This window comes from Dromiciops gliroides, chromosome 1, assembly GCF_019393635.1.
Source record: "Dromiciops gliroides isolate mDroGli1 chromosome 1, mDroGli1.pri, whole genome shotgun sequence".
NCBI lineage: Eukaryota > Metazoa > Chordata > Mammalia > Microbiotheria > Microbiotheriidae > Dromiciops > Dromiciops gliroides.
Window position 1 is genome coordinate 108,198,117 of NC_057861.1, and position 18,004 is coordinate 108,216,120.

At 38.0% G+C, this 18,004-nt stretch overlaps 1 protein-coding gene and 1 pseudogene across 2 annotated transcripts in view; both read right to left on the bottom strand.

The window, feature by feature from the left end:
- NSMCE2 (NSE2 (MMS21) homolog, SMC5-SMC6 complex SUMO ligase) overlaps positions 1-18,004 on the bottom strand; it is a 246,366-nt gene that overhangs the window by 47,478 nt on the left and 180,884 nt on the right. The gene's annotated exons all lie outside the window — the stretch shown is intronic.
- On the bottom strand, positions 12,668-13,119 carry LOC122736736 (annotated as a pseudogene).

Here is an 18,004-nt window from a genome sequence, read left to right on the forward strand (position 1 = left end):
ACTCCCAACTCAGATCCATCATCTACTTAGCTGTCAAGTGCCTGTCACCCCTCTACTCAATAAATTCCAGTGGGTACCTATTACTCCCTATTAATATAAAGTCCTTTAGGATTTAAAACTCTCCATACCATGGCCCCTTCCTGCCTTTCTAATCTTCCAATCTCTTGCCTACTATGCACTTTATGATCTGGCCTTACTGTTCCTTAAAACAACGTTCCACCTCTCATCTCTGTGCCTCTGTGTTGGAAGTTCACCAGGAATATCCTCTCCCAACCTCCAACTCTTAGAATCCTTGGCTTCCCTTATGACTCATCTCAACCTTTTAAGATTCCTTTTAACTGTGCAGATCTCAAACCATCCACAACTTCTTATCTTGTGTAATTCTTCCTATCTTTTCATAAATCCTACACTGGGCACCCCTCAATGTGCCAGAGGCCTCCTTCTAAATTTTTGACAATATGCATATATCCATGGTACCAGTGGAGAACAGGAGCTATCCAGTGGTTGTCCCTTGCTTTTGTTACAACTGACACTTATTTGGTCCTATATCTACCTTCCTTATGACATATTTATGTCTGTTTATTGATGGTAAATATACTATCAACTACTCATACCTACAGTGAATCTCTACTGCCTTTTAAGAGATTTGCCACTTTAATTCTTCATTTGAAAAGAAAAAAAGTATGTGTATGTATGTATGTGTGTATACACACACACTGGAAAATCATTATAGAAAATCAGCAGTTCCAAATATATTTATCACAAGTGGTTTTTTTCCAGTTTAATCAATCAATTCACTTTTATTGTGATATTTGTCATATTTGTTATTTATTTACCTATTTATTTTTACTATCTTAAACACCACCCATTGGATATAAGAATATTTACATGTACTTTACAGTGATAAGCTCTGGGGGGAAATTCACTTATAAAAATCAGGCTATGTGACCACAACAAAATCATCTAATCTCATTGATCCCACTGCCTCATCTACACAACAACAAACCTGTACCACCTGCCTTATGGGATTGTTCTGATGGAAGCACTTTGAAAATTTTAAACTGTTATATAAATGTGGGCTCTAATTATTCTGTGATACTGTTTTCTCTTAGTTTTCCTCCTTCAATGGTTCCTTGTAGGAAGCCAGGTGAGCGGGTAGAACTCTGGGTTTAGAGTCAAGAATCCAGTTCAAATCCAGCCACAGAAACTTACTTCCTGTGTGATCCTGGAGAAGACACTTAACCTCTGTCTCAGTTTCCTCAAATGTAAAAAAGGAGGTAACAGCACCTACCTAACAGGGCTGTTGCAAGGCCAAAATGGGGCATCAGGTGGTTCAGGTCTTGAGTCAAAGTTAATTACATTTACAAAATACTGCTGTTACTGTATAAATTGTTCTGGTTCCACTGAACCAGGTTCAGTTCAGTTCACATAAGTCTTCCTTGGTTATTCTGAAACCATGCCTTTCATCATTTCTTATAGCACAACAGTATTTCATTACATTCATATACTATAACTTGTTTAGTAATTCCTTAACTGAAGGGCATGCCCTTAGTTTCCAATTCTTTGATACCACAAAAAGAACTTCTACAAATATTTTTGTTGATATGGGCACTTTTTCTCTTTCCAAGGATCTCTTTGGAGTATAAACCTAGTAGTGATATCACTGGTTCAAAGGGTCACAGTTTAATAGATTTTTGGGCACAGTACCAAATTGCTTTCCACAAATGGCTGGACTAGTTCACAGCTCCACCAACAGTGCATTAGTGTATTTTTTTCCCATCACATCACCCCCTGCATTTGTCCTTTTCCTTTTTCGTCATCCTGGCCATTCTGATGGGTGTGACTATTCCCATTCTTAAACTTGCATTACAATTATCTGTGTATATTTCTCACTTCCCTCTATGGAGAAGGAAGCTTGTTAGGGTTCAGTGTTTGTGTTCTTCTTGACTCTTTCTTTCTTTCCTTCTTTCTTGCTTTTTTTGTGAGACAATTGGGGTTAAGTGACTTGCCCAGGGTCACACAGCTAGTCAAGTGTCTGAGGCCAGGTTTGAACTCAGGTCCTCCTGAATCCAGGGCCGGTGCTTTATCCACTGCACCACCTAGCTGCCCCTTCTTCTCAACTTTTTGCAACCCAGTGTCTCATACAAAGTAAGTACTGATGACATCTTTAGTGAAATGAGACTTATTCAAGTTCCCTCCTTATAGAAAAATCTTAGCAAGATGGAACATTATGTATGACACAAGCCTACCCTATTTGCTTTCTTGTTTCTATACAAAATTTGTTATCATGCACTTTGATAAGAATAATATTCTCACACAACAAAGGCAAACACATAGAGTGAAACCAAAATAGTAAATTATTTTCTATCTGAGGTATCCTTTTCACTCATCTCTAACTGAAATTTATAGTCTTTTCTTCAATTGTGATTTTTTGAAAAAAAATATTCTAGATGGGGTTCACAGGCTTCAGCATACTGGCAGAAGGGCCTTGAACACACAAAAAAGGTTAAGAACTGCTCTATCAAAAAGGTAGGTTCTTAAAAAATCCTGTTTTCTTAGCACTGTTATATTATCAATCATCGAGCACCTAAAAACTACGAAACATCAACGTGTTTTTGTGTTTTCCTGAGCTTTAAATTTAGTGCGCCGGTTTATCTGAGTCTATGGAAATCAGAATAGTGGAAAAAACACCACAGCTGAAAGACCAAACTGTCACGGTTACAATCCCACCTCTAGGGGTACAAGGATAGTCCACTTGCACAATGTTTTCAGAGAGCAGGCAAGTGCCTAAATTCAAGGCTACTTAAAATGAACCCTTAAATAAAAAAATCTGTCTGTCTGTCTGTCTGTCTACCAGCTTTATGAGATTTTGGACAAGTCACTTCTCTTTGGGCCTCAGTTACTTCACTGATAAGAATGAGAAGGCTAGATTAGATGGTTTAAGATTCTACAATTCTGTTATTTTCACAAGCTTATAAAAATAGTGATAATTAGCTTGCAGTCTGGCTTCAGTGTGAAAACTTCAGATCATGAACCTTTTCCTGCCCATTACAGCTTTGCAGATGGAGGTCCCAAGATACCAGGGTTGCCCTTAAAATAGCCCCCTTTCTTTGCCAGCTGTTTGCGGTTGCTTTAAACACACACACACACATACACACACACGCACACACGTGTGTGTGTATAAAATATGTATATATATAGTATCTATGCATGCATGCGTGTATGTATGTTTGGAGGAGTTTGGGAATTGGGAGGTGGCAAGAAACATAATTAGTCCCTCGAGCACTAAATGACCAAACAGCTCAGTGCAGAGGCTAGTGCAGTGGTAGGATCCACAGCACCTGAGCTCTCTTCCACAAAACTCCTCTAAATAGATCTAGAAAAATCTGTATCCCAAATCCTATCGGGAAAGTCCAGAAAAAAATCAGAGAGTCATTTGTCCAACTCAGCTTGGCATAAGGGAAAGGAGGGAGGTCTATGGACCCTGGGCACTGAGGTCAAGCCAGGAATATGCTGGAGCACAGCAACACCTAGGGCAAAGCTCTGTACCAGAGCAAGACAAGGTCCCAGACCTACCCCAGGCCTCTACAAGACCCGGGTTAGGGCATTGCTATGGAGACAGATGCAACTGCAAGTTTTGTTGTCTACTACAAAGTTTCAGATCACACACCTAGGATAGACTGTGTGGCTCACACCCCACACACAGTCTTATTTCCAGTATTTAGCCCAGCTTGCAGAGGATTAGCTAGGGCAGGAATCCCAGACCAAAGAGAAACCTACAATTTTGCCACTCTGAACCAAAAGAGCTTTCTAGATAGCTCTTGAGGGCTGAGTTCAGTAGCAGTTTACTCTTTTTCCTCCTCAAAAAATTATTCCTTATTTATTCTAAACATTTCTTTTTAAATTTTGAGTTCCAAATTCTCTTCCTTCCTTCCTTTTATCCTTCTACCACTCACTGAGAAGGCAAACAATATATTGATTATATATGTGAAATATGCAAAACATTTCCATATTAGCCATATCTGTGACAAAAGCAAGAAAAAAAGTGAGAATAAAATTATCTTCAATTTGCACTCAAGGTTCCTTGTTTCTCTTTCTCTAGGTGGACAGCATTTTTTCATCATGAATCCTTTGGAACTGAATTGGATCAATGCATTGATCAGACAGAGTAGCCAAGTCTTTCACAGTTGATCATCAATGCAGTTACTATGCAGTGATCTCTCAGTTCTTTTCACTTTACTTTCCCTTAGTTCACATAGGTCTTGTCATGTATTTCTGAACCTCCACCCCCACCCCCATCATTTCTTATAGCACAACAGTACCCCACACACACAATTTCCTCTGAACCAATTCTGATGAAAGTAAGATTCAAAGATTGCCCACCACTCTCCCCCCATTTCTCCCTCCACTATAAAAGTTCTTTCTTGGGCATCGCTTCCCCCACCCCAGGGCAATGAGGGTTAAGTGACTTGCTAAAGGTCACACAGCTAGTAAGTGTGAAGTGACTGAGGCCAGATTTGAACTCAGGTCCTCCTGAATCCAGGGCTGGTGCTTTATCCACTGTGCCACCTAGCTGTCCCCAGGGAATCTCTTTTATGTGAGAACATTTCTTCTATTCTGCCTCTCTCTTAATTTTTTTTTTTTTTAGTGAGGCAATGGGGGTTAAGTGACTTGCCCAGGGTCACACAGCCAGTAAGTGTTAAGTGTCTGAGGCTGGATTTGAACTCAGGTACTCCTGACTCCAGGGCCGGTGCTCTATCCACTGCGCCACCCTAGCTGCCCCTATTCTGCCTCTCTCTTCCCCCTTCTCCCAGTGCATTCCTCTTTCTCCTTCATTTTTTATTTTCTGGAGATCATCCCAATATCATCAACTCATACCCACACCCTCTGTCCAAGTAGACTCCTTCTAAATGCCCTAAGAGTGATAAAGTTCTTAGTTACAAGTATCATCTTCCTGTATAGGAATGTAAAAAATTTAACTTTATTGAGACCCTTATGATTTCTCTTTCATGTTTATCTTCTGTTTGAATATAATTTTTTTTTTAGCTCTGATCTTTTCGTCAGGAATGCTTAAAGTCTGCTATTTCATTAATTATCCATTTTCCCTCTGAAAGATTATACTGTTTTGCTGGGGAGGTGATTCTTTGTTGTAATCCTAGCTCCTTTGCCTTCTGGAATATCATATTCTAAGCCCTCTGCTTCTTTAACATAGAAGCCACTAAATCTTGTGTGATCCTGACTGTGGCTCCATGATATCTGAATTGTTTCTTTTTAGTTGCTTGCAATATTTTCTCCTTGACTTGGGAGCTCTGTAATTTGGCTATAATATTCCTGGGAGTTTTTGTTTTTTAATCTCTTTCAGATGGTGACTGGCGGATTCTTTCAATTTCTACTTTACGCTCTGCATCTAAGATATCAGGGTAGTTTTCCTGTGTAATTTCTTGAAATATGATTTCCAGGCTCTTTTATTGGTTACAGCTTTCAGATAGTCCAATAATTCTTAAATTATCTCTCCTTGACATAGTTAGTTGTAAGAAAACTGGATTTGGGGGTCAAGTACTTGTTCTGCCCCTTATTCACTGTTGAATCTTAGGTAAGTCACAACCCCATGGGCCTCAGTTTATCTATAAAATAAGGGTTATTCAGCTGATCTCTAAGGATGCTGAGACCCTTTTCGAAAGATCAACAGCAAGCAAAAAATTCCTAGTCATGTTTTTCCCCCTATGGCAAGGTGATAAAAGAAGAAGAGAGTCACAAAAACTGTCAGTGTGGGGGCAGTTGGGTAGGTGGCACAGTGGATAAAGCACTGGCTCTGGATTCAGGAGTACCTGAGTTCAAATCTGACCTCAGACACTTGACAGTTACTAGCTATGTGACCCTGGGCAAGTCACTTAACCCTCATTGCCCAGAAAAAAAAAAAACCCAAAACAAAAAAACTCCCCAAAAGACAAACTGTCAGTGTGTGTTTAACAATTAGGTTCCAGAAGATGAACAAATTTGAGAATTTATCTCTCTGTTGGAAAGTCACTGAGTATGTAAACATGAGGGGCCTAATCTGTGAGATCTCTTTCTAAGGAGTTACCATTCAAGGTAAGATCTATCTGTCTCAGACTTAAATATACAGACTGAAGATATTTAAAATTTGGCACACAGGTGCTCACTGTTACTTTTAAATAGTCAATTTTGTAACAGAGGAGGGAAAATTCTGAAACATAAAACTTCAAATTTCATTAATTGGAAACATGTATATTTTTTAGCACTTGACTTTAATCACAGTCAAATGACAAGAATATAGGTTCATATAAGGAATAAAACCAAAACAAAAACCATTCAGCTTGTGTCTGGGGTGAGGACAGGTTTTACCAAATCCCCCACACCATCTACATCTACATCCCTGTAAAATTAAAATTCATGTTCTGAATGATAGCTCCAGGACACTGGAAGGTCCTCAATCATGTGAGATTAAAATTGGATATTAGATCATAAATCTCCCCTACTTAACTTTTCCCTTAATTTATCTCCCAGACTAGTAAATGGAAGAAGCTTCTGGTTTTCTAGATAGAGCCTTTATTGTATGGTAGTCACAAGGTGATGTTGATTAGAAGGATAGGAAAATAGAAATACAATACAAATCGTCTTAAGTCTAGGCTTAGTCTATATTCTGTATAAAACTCACCAAAACCGAAGGCCACTTTTGGGGAGAGAGACCGAGTCAAGCGCGTGCTGTTAACCGAGAGCCGGGCCAAGTCAAACTCCAGTCCGCGTCTGTCTGTGCAGCGCAGCCAGGAGACCAGCGGAGCAGAAAAAAGCCCCACTTCTCCTTGCCTTTTCAGCTCGCACCCCGGAAGTCCAGTGCATAGCAGGCAGTCTGACATGCGCAGCAGGCGCACTGGCGTGCGTAGCTCATGCCATTGGTCTCCTCCCAGAAAGGGTGGTCCTTAAAGAAAACTGGCGTCTTTCAGTTATCCTAACCGACTGTTAAAAAAACTTTCATATTTTTTTACCACAATCATCAAGTAAAAATTTAATTATATTCACTACATTCTACTTACCAAGGAAGAAGAGTAGATTGATATATATTTTTAAACATTATTTCAACAACAAAAGTTGAAACAAAAAGGTTTCTGGTTAAGGTTTAATAAACTGGAAAATTCAGTTGACTACTACTTCCTATGCATTTGAGATCTTACCATAATGATAACATTTTAATTCAACTACTAAAATGTTACAAAGAAAAAAGTGAAATCTTAGATGTAGCTATCAGGTGAAATGTTAGATGAATATGTTCAAAGTCAGGAGGTTGGACTTTCCTGCCTTTAGGAAACTGAATTCCTTTAATAATTTTAAGCTTCCCCATATAGCACAGATCTGTCTTAAAAACCAACATGCTGCTGGTGTTTATATATGACAGTGATATGTGGAGTATACAGTCTCTGAAGATTTAAAAATGCATATCCCATGGAAAGCAATTAAGAGATATCTTATGAGTATAACCTACGTGGTTGCTTATGAGTTCATCATCAGAACAGGAATAAGACGTTATCAAAGAATTATATTATACAAAGAGAAGAAGGGCTAGTCATGCAGCAAGAGTGAGAGGGAATAGGTAGGTGGACAGCCAGAATGCTCCCTCCACCAGTACATTCAAAATGCTTAGATGAGAAAGGCCTCCCACGACTTAGACAGACCTCCTGTGGTGAACTTGTGGGAGGACAGGTTGTGACAAGAGTCACACTGGATGAGCAGGCATCCCTGGAGGGAACTTCCAAATCAATGAGATCACAGGTACCTTTGAAAGAGAGTAGATGAAGGTGCCAAAGCATTTCCAAGACTACTAAAATGTAATTAGAATTGCTAAACTTTGTGATTTCTTTGATTCTTTGAATTTCTGATTCCCAAGAAAAGTATTTTCTTGATTCTATTTCATCATTAAAATTTATATTTAAAAAAACATTTTAGATTTCATCATTTCCCAAGTAACACATTAAACCCTTCAAATTTCTTCCAAAAACAATGAAGGGGAAATCTCTGATGACTTCAGCAGGCAATCCCTTAATCAGGAAAAGGTTTCTAAGGCCAATCACAAGAAACATTACAATTTACAGGAAAGAAAGGGGAAATACTGATGTATTACACAACATACTGTGAATAAAGTATGCTTTTATTAACTGAATAAAAAAATTCATATTTAAATTTTTATTAAGAATTTCTAATTACCTCAGAGACAGTTCTGTCGAAGTAGATGACTCTACATATTAACGTAAAGATGAAAATTGGCCCCTAAGTCCTTTAGCTTTTAACAGGAAATATGATTAAACTAAAATTACTGATAGAATTTTGGGCTTTTCTGAATTTTTATATTTCTTAGCACTTAACATTCATTTTAATGATTCAAAATGGAGAGAGCTTCCTTTGTTTTCTAATTCTCTCAAGCACCCCACTCAGTACAACTCCACTACTGGCAAAAGATGAGAATAATTTCCTGTTCTTGATTATATACATACTTCCTCTGTTGGTTAATGACAAGTTGTAGATGACTTATTAAAATGTCTAAACAAAACCTTTCCCAAATTACATAAGTGAAATTGTTTCTAACTATACAATTTTGTGTATGTATGTATACACATGAAGTACAGCAAATGTGTTAATCTGATGCACAAATAGCCTAATGTCATAACTGAGCAGCAGCTAAGTGGCAAATATCATTATGGGATTCTCATTTTTCAAATAATGAAGCAGAAATATTAGACAGAATGACTCCACTTCAGTTAGGTTCAAAACACAGTTAGGACTCATAGCCCAGTGTTTTTTCCCTTATTAGATTGGTGTTGGCTAAGGAGCTACAATTTGTTATTGAACAAATTAGGTACCAGTGGATATTTAGGAGATAAAAGCTAAAAAGGCATCTAGCGATTTTTGTGAGGCTAAAAAGTCACTGAATAAGAAGGGAGGAAATGAATGGGGATTTGCCAGATTTAATAAGATGCCTAAAAAATCCACATTAGGAATTTAAAAAATATGTAATAATAGCCTTTTAAGAGTAGTTAATGGCAGGCAGCTAGATGGCGCAGTGGATAGAGCACTGGCCCTGGATTCAGGAGTATCTGAGTTCAAATCCGGCCCCAGACATTTAACACTTACTAGCTGTGTGATCCTGGGCAAGTCACTTAACCCCAATTGCCTCACCCAAAAAAAAAAAAATAGTAGTTAATGCTGATCTACATAGTATTAAATATCTTAACCATTTTCAGGGATGATGTATTTACTAACAGATTATAAATAAAGATTTTGATAAAGATTTTCCAAAAGTCTATTCAGCCTAAATTTGATTACTGAAGCAATTCAGGTATTATGCTGATACCTGCTATAAAGGTCAACTAGATCACATATTAATATAGTAATGAGAAATCTGACTAATTTTAAACTTGAAAACCACATATTTAATAACACAAAAGGCAAAAGAATTTGCATAACAATGATATATATATTTATCTTAGCCACTTTGAATTAATCCAAACTACTCTAGAGATTTACCAATATGCTTCAAATAATTTCTGATGCTTCATTCTACTAATGACACAAATAATTAAAATTTCTCAATATACAGGTACTATCTATTACTTCTGTTTAATCAGACCTCATGCAGCTTAAATGTTGGCTTAAATGGGGTGAGTATATCATATATCACACTGGAAATTAAGAAGAAAACTGGCTTCCAGCCTACATGCTTTACGGTCGAAGTTCTCACAGTCCTTATTTAACATTTGCTTCTTAAAAACCTTTTAAACACATCCTGGTGCTTTTTGTTTTGACAGTCCAATCTTATTAGATCATGTTCTAGCTAAGTGTGGTCCTTGCTCAATACTCTGTAATCTCAGGACTTTAGAAGCTGCTGCAAACTTCTCAACTGAGAACTACTTAAGTCAGTGACCCCATGTGAAACTGGGGCCAAGGGAATTCAACTGAATACACTAATAAACATTTCTATGGTAGAGTGAAACAATGATGACAATGGAATGAATGACTAATATTCATATATGACCTTTTATCCAAAGCTCCCAAATGCTTAGAGAATTTTTGTCAACTGATTATGACTTCTGGACAGAAACAACAGTCTGTATTTCTATGCCATAGTTCTTTCAAAAGCTTCTGAGTACTTGACTAACATTATCATACTCAAATTACCCTCTGGTGGGTGGTAGCAGACAAGCATTTCCATTTTAAGAATATAAAAACTGAGGTACAAAGGATGACTAACTTGACCAAGACTGTCATGTAGGCTAAATCTCACTACTGAAACACTTATGATGGCATCCGCCTAGGATGGTACTCCTTAACTTTAGGAATAAATCAAAGGGATGCCACCAATCATTCTATTTGCAGAGTGCAGTTATTCAGACAACCAGTGCGGGGGAAGGTAATATAGATGTAGACACGTTAGTTCATTTCTAGTGGTCTCTATTCTACTTTTAAAAGATGTTTCCCGTGATCTTTAATCTCTCATTAGTCTAATACAGATACCTCCCTATCTTTAGACTTACAAGAGAGATAATGTGGAGTACAGTGGAGCGGAGAGAGTGTCAGATTGGGAATAAGGAAGATCTAATTTCAAATCATGCTTAAGCAGGCAGCTAGGTGGCACCAAACTTGGAGTCAGGAGGACCTGAGTTTGAATGTGACTTCAGATACTTGACACTTACTAGCTGTGTGACCTCGGGCAAGTCACTTAACCCTGATTGCCTTGCAAACTCCCCCCCCCCCATTGTGTTTTACGTACTCATGAACCATGTGACCCTGGGCCAGTCATTTCCCCTTTCGTTACTTCAGGATGTTCTCTAAACTGTGGCAGAACAGTTGCCAATCAGCTTTGGAAGAAAGGAATTCCTCACTGGAAGAAGTTCTGATTACAAGTGAAATCACAGGTCAGGTGAATGGGTTACAAAGAGCTTTTAATATCATTTGACAAGATAAATGAATGCACAGGGTGTATGAAAGAACACATAGGGTGTGTGAAAGGAGCAGAAAAACTGGCAGGATCTGGTGACAGGGGTCTGAATCCCCTCTGTTATACTTCTTCCCTAGACCGTGAGACTTTCTCCTTGAGATCAGGGAATGATTTTTTTTTGGGGGGGGAGGGTTCTTTGTATCTCCAGAGGTTAGTACAGTCTGGCAAAGAGTGATAGTACAGTGTGGCAAATTTAATAATTGTTGACTTACTATGCATAACTATGAAGTTGACTTATAACTACTGGTGTGACCTTGAGTGAGTCCCTAAATAGACTCTCTAGGCCTTAGTTTCCTCAACTGTAAAATGAGGAAGATAAATAAAATAGCCTCTGATTTCCCTTCCAGCTCTAAAGTTATGATAATCCTTAGAATAGGTGAGAAAGAGCAAGGTAGTAAGCTAAGTTCTGGCTTGGTTTTTGGCCTGTACACAAAATGGTAAGAAGAAAAAAAAATCATGATAAAATATGACTGTGATAAAGTTCAGGGTAGTCTTTTTTTTTTTTTTTTTGGTGAGGCAATTGGGGTTAAGTGACTTGCCCAAGGTCACACAGCTAGTAAGTGTTAAGTGTCTGAGGCCAGATTTGAACTCAGGTCCGGTGCTCTATCCACTGTGCTACCTAGCTGTCCCCAGAGTAGTCTTATTCTCCAAATCAGGAAAACTATGCTACAGACAGCTTAATAACTATTATTAAGAAATGCTAGTTGACTGATTAGGCTTAGTGTCCTTTGCCTCCTATTCTGCCCCAATGAAAACACCTTCTCCTCCAAAGATTGAAAGGGAACTTCTGGTTTTTTTGTTTCATGCATTCACAGTTTTATACCATCTATAAATATTACCTTAGCTAGTGGTTCTCTAAAACAGGCTTTCTCAAACTTTTTCCATTCATGACCTCTTCTCGCCAAAGAAATGTTTATGTGATCCTATATATTGGTAAATGAAATAGGTATACATAATCTTTTACTGTTGATACATTTTTCAAGACCCTCACATTCAGTTACATGATTCCATATGGGGTCACAACCCACAGTTTAAGAAGCTTTGCACTAAAAGGGGGATCCTTGCCCAGTCACCAATGAGAAGATAATATAAATCAGCTCATGGGCAAGAGTCACACAAGATGAGAGGTTGCAATGATCACACATTCGTCCAAGAATCAAGAATACCATTTAGTGAGCATATTTTTTTTTTTTAATTTTTGCAGGGGGGCAGCTAGGTGGCGCAGTAGATAGAGCACCGGCCCTAGATTCAGGAGGACCTGAGTTCAAATCCGGCCTCAGACATTTGACACTTACTAGCTGTGTGACCCTGGGCAAGTCACTTAACCCCAATTGCCTCACAAAAACAAAAACAAAAACCCCCAAAATATTTGCAGGGCTTTGAATTGATTAGACTTGCTTTCGATTGCTTTATTTGAGAGATGGGAGATGAAAGAGATGTGGAACTAACAAGCAGCAAACTTCCTAATTTCCCTCCCACCTATTTACCTCAAAGTGAATGAATGAATGAATATCTGAAATCTTGATCCCATCCTTCCCTGTTCCTTAATACTCCCAGGAGATAGAGAGCTCAATTGACCAACTCCTAGACCTGATAACAATTTGTTGGGTTCCTCATCTCTCTATTCTCTCACTTCCTCTGCCCAAGGATGGGCTCGCCCTTTCATCCTGAATGCATGGTGGAGCCCAGAGAGGAAACAGGGAGAGGGGAGAATGCATTCCCTTCTGTGAAGGGAGCTGGGGAATAAAGAGTGGTGAAATGAGGGCCCCCTCATTTGAGGGATGACTGAAAGGAGGGCCGGGAGCTAGGGGAAAAGGCATAGTTCCCCCAGCGAGGACCCAGCTGCCTCAAAATCCTCTCAAGGTGAGTTGCTGTTGCTGCGCTTGTCCTTCTGACCAACCCAGACAACATCTTTCTCAAGTCCCAGCTTCTTGCAATATTGTTGATCTGTTGAAGTGTGGGCTTGGGCACTGGAGAAACATGCTCTTCAAGTTTCCCCAAACTCCATTCTCAATGCTTGTACACTTCCTCCTTCTGGCTTGCTGAAGGACTGTCTCAGCCTTGCAAAGCTCCTGAAGGTGGTCATTGTCATTAGCTGCTTCTAGCCACTCCATTTATGAACTAAAATGAGTTCAGCCATTCCCTAGTTAATGGGCGTCTACCTTGTTTCTAGTTTTTTGCTACCACACACACAAAAAATGGTGTAAATGGAAACTGCTCACTTTTAGTTCTTTTTACCTATCTGACCACCTTTTTTTTAGTCTCCTTTGTTGGATTTTTATTTATGTCTCACCCACTAACTGTAGGTGTCTCTCAAGGCTCTCTTCTGGGCTCTTTGCTCTTTTCTCTCTACACTCACATGACAGCTTCATCACCTCTTGTGGGTTCAATTATAATCTCTAAGCAGATGATTCCCAGATCTATGTACCCAGCCTTAGTCTCTCTCCTTAGCCTTAGTCTCACATCACCAAATGCCTGTTAGACATTTGGCATCTCAAACATAGAACTCATTATTTCTCCCTCAAATCTACCTGATGAGTTTCCCTGTTACTGTTGAGGGCACCATCATACTCTTAGTCACCCAGTCTTGCAACTTCATAAGTGTCATCCTTAACTTTTCACTGTGACCCTACATATATAATTAGTTGCCAAATCTTGTTGTTTCTTTCTCTACACCATCTCTTTGATATATGCCTTTCTCTCCTTTCACACAGACCACCCCAGTGAGGCACTCATCACTTCTAGCCTAGACTATTGCAACATCCTTTTAATTGGACTCCCTGTCACAAGTTTCTCCCTACTTCAAACCATCTTCCACACAGTCACAGAAGGGAGTTTCCTTAAGTACAACTGTGATTCTGTAACAGACCTCCTCCCCCCTCCCCATGCTACCATCTCAATGAACTTCAAGCTTATCATCGCTAATATCAAATATATACTCTTCTTTTGGCCTTCAAAGTTCTTCTCCACCATTATCTTTCTAGGCTTATTACATATTGCTTTCCACATATTCTACAGTCCTATTTGCTCCTATCGCTTCTCCCAACAAACTTAATATTGAGAGAGACTGTAACAAAAAAATTATAAACATTTAAGTTCCAGTATGTTCAGGTTTAAAAATACAACGTTTAAAGGTGATATTATCAATATTTAAAGGGTTATTTTATGACTGGTCCATAATATCACATTATGGTAGCTAACAAAGCCATGAAAAAATAACTCATTATTCCATTTGTCAACATCAGCTATTCATGAAATGTGTATCTTTGGCATTCTTGCAAATAAATATTTCAAAAACAAGACAGGAAAGAAAGTACATTTCTGATTACTTGAAGAATAGCCCCCGTGGAATCCTGAAGTCAGATTCTTTTAAGCCAATTGAAATATAATCCCAACATTTTTATTACCATTCTATAGGATTTGTGGCTGTAAAGTAGAAAGATGAAAAATGTTCACATACATACATATATGTATACACAATACACAAACATATATGTACACACATACACACACACACATATATATATAACTTATATAAATATAACCTTTCCCTTATATGTGTATTTTTGTTGTTGTTCAATCATTTAGGCTCTTCATCACCCCATTTGGGGTTTTCTTGGCAAAGATAGTGGAGAAGTTTGCCATTTCTATCTCCAGCTCATTTTACAGAGAAGTAAACTGAGGCAGAGTTAAGTTACTTGCCCAGGGTCACACAGACACTAAGTGCTTGAGGCCAGATTTGAACTCAGGAAGATGAGTCTTCCTGACTTCAGGCCTTGTACTCTATCTACTTCACCACTTAGTTGTATAATTTTACGTCATTACAATACTATGTAGCTATGAAAGTTACTTGGTTTTAACTTAGTCATATAATGAAGAATTTTGATATATCAAAATGTACACATACACACATATAAACATATTGATGTATACATACATACATATAAACATGTATTTTATACACACACACACACACACACACACACATATATATATGACCCAATGCAAAATAATGTAATGTCTTTCTACATTGTTCAGTGAAGTATAGTAGATATAGGACTGATATGAAATCAAACAAAATGAGTTTGAATCTTAGCTCTGAGATGTACAAGATACATGACTCTCTACTTTCACTTAAATTTCTGGGGCTCAGATTCCTTATCTGTAAAATAAACTTGTCCTCTTTATTTCACAGTGTGTAAAGATCAAATAACATAATGGATATAAATATTACATTAATGCATGCTACTAATCTAATTTTCCATGTCTTTTTGAAATGATCAGGTATTTATTTTTCTTTAGGGCAAAATGAACCTTTTTTCATCTCAGATTTTTATCAGGATTAATAAGCCTAATATTTTATTTCACTTGTATAATACCAAAAAACTCTTCTAAAGTTATGAATAGCCTTGGGTCAGCTTTCTTTAATTATTATCACTTCACGCTGGTTTACCTAGGTACTTATAGCTATATAGCAAAAAGAGAAGTCTTACAAAGATTTTTCTAAGATTCACAAATGATTCTTAGAAAGCATTTTAGTTCCCCTTTGAAACACTTTATTGCCCCTCCCCCAATAGAAAGTCTCTATTACCTGATATAGTGAAGCAATAGTAATAGTTTAGCTATCATCTATTACATATATACATACACATTTGCTAGTTTTCAAAGAATTAAGAGTATATGACATATTTAACATTAAAACTATAAAGGATCTAATCTAATTTTTCTTTGATGTTTCAGAAGGCATCTCTGGATCTTACAATGACTAAGAGTCACCATCATGACAGCTATCATTTTCTTATACATGTACAAAAATACCTATCAATAGAAAATTCTAGTTAACTGACCTCCAGATGGCAGAACTTACTGTACTTTCAAGTAACAGAACCAAAACTGTTATGTACATAACATAAAATAATAATCTCTGCTCTTGCTCTGCTGTTGTCTCCTAGTAAGCTCCCTGAGAGGAAGAATTGTTTTTGCTATTGTATTTGCATCTCCAGCATTCAGTACATAGTAAGGCATCAATATATACTTTTTTATGAATCAGTTAGTTCATTCATTCTGATACAAATTCCAAAACAAAATAGAACAACTGATAGAGTAAGAAAAGTTGTAGTACAGTGCAGGGACAGGCGAATTTTGGCAAAATCCCACCAAATGCCTGCTTTTGAAGTCTTCAGTTAAGAATTATTTTCACATTTTAAAAAAGATTTTATGTTACTTTAAATGTAAAAACGATTCTTAGCTCTCAAACTGCACAAAATCATGCAGATGCAGGATTAGTTCGCCAGACCCCTGGTGAAAAGAGCTGCACTAGTATTAAGTTGAGGGACCAGGCTCTGCTAGTTGGTGGAAGGAGCCCTGGACTCTTGGAGTAAAACACTGCTCTACCACTGCCATGACCACGGGCATGTTACTTTGCCTTTTAAAAATGAGAGTTGGACTAGATTATCTTTAAGGTCCCATCAAGATATATAACATTTGTCAGAGTAGTATCAGAAAAGAAAAAAGTCAAATGGACACAATTTAAAAGTTTAGATAGGGGGCAGCTAGATGGCGCAGTGGTTAAAGCACTGGCCCTGGATTCAGGAGGACCTGAGTTCAAATCTGGCCTCAGACACTTGACACTTACTAGCTGTGTGACTGTGGGCAAGTCACTTAACCCCCATTGCCTAAAAAAAAGTTTAGATAAAGGCACAAATAAAGCAATCAACTTCATTGTGATAACTTATCCTTGCAGTTAAGATTGAATATGAAACTAACCAAAATGAAACAGAAATAACAGAAATAGTCATTTTTATTTAAAAGAAAAAATAGGGGCAGCTAGGTGGCCCAGCGGATAAATCACTGGCCCTAGATTCAGGAGGACCTGAGTTCAAAGCCGGCCTCAGACACTTGACACTTACTAGCTGTGTGACCCTGGGCAAGTCACTTAACCTTCCAAAGAAAAAAAGAAAGAATATACATTATATCATTAGCTTTGTAGAAAGACATATCAAAGGATAGTACGGCAAGTGAGAGGGCTCTTATTCTCTTACTATAGAGGACTGGTCTAGAGTAGAGATGAAGAGGAGACTAGTCTCTGAAGTTATTACTAATCTGGAGGACTACTGAATATGTTCAGCTTCTACCTCCTACAGTGAGTCTTTCCTGTTCCTCCTAGGTATTAGTGACTTCTTCTCGCTCAAATTATTTTATTACTTTTTTTGGGGGGTGAGGCAATTGGGGTTAAGTGACTTGCCCAGGGTCACACAGCTAGTAAGTGTTGTGTTTGAGGCCAGATTTGAACTCAGGTACTCCTGAATCCAGGGCCAGTGCTTTATCCATTGCGCCATCTAGCTGCCCCCTCCCTCAAATTATTGTGCAGATAATAATTTGTTACATGTTATAATCTACCAGTAGGATGGAAGTTAAGTTCTTTATAAGTCAAGGATGGTTAAAATTAGGCTGGAAACATGGGTGGGATGGAAATGCTCTTGGAAGAAACTGGTATGTTTTTTTCTTTTGTCTTTTTATTCCCAGCACCTAACACAGTGCTTTGCATGCAGTAAGCATTTAAGAAGTGTTTGTTGGACTGGATTGAGTATGATATGACAACTAAAAAAGCCAAGGATAACTTATAATAATGCACAGAATAAGGGAACTGATTGCTTTACTGTACTCTGCTCTGAGCTGATCACATCTTCTTTCAGAGAACCAACCACGTTTACATTGACACATTGAAGCAGTTCAAAAGAGGGAGACCAGATTATTGAGAAGATTGTATAAAATGCCATTATCAGATTTACATGTAATAACTGAGGAGATTTAGCTGAGAGAAGAGAAGATCTGAAGAGACATAATAGCTATCTTCAAGTATTTTAAGAGCTATCAGCTGGGAGAGGGACTAAGATTTGTGTTTCTAGGCCCTAGAGGGCAGAACTAGGCACAACAGGACAGAGGCAAATAATAGTTCCATGTATGGAAAAATTTACTGTCCAAAAATAGACTTCATTC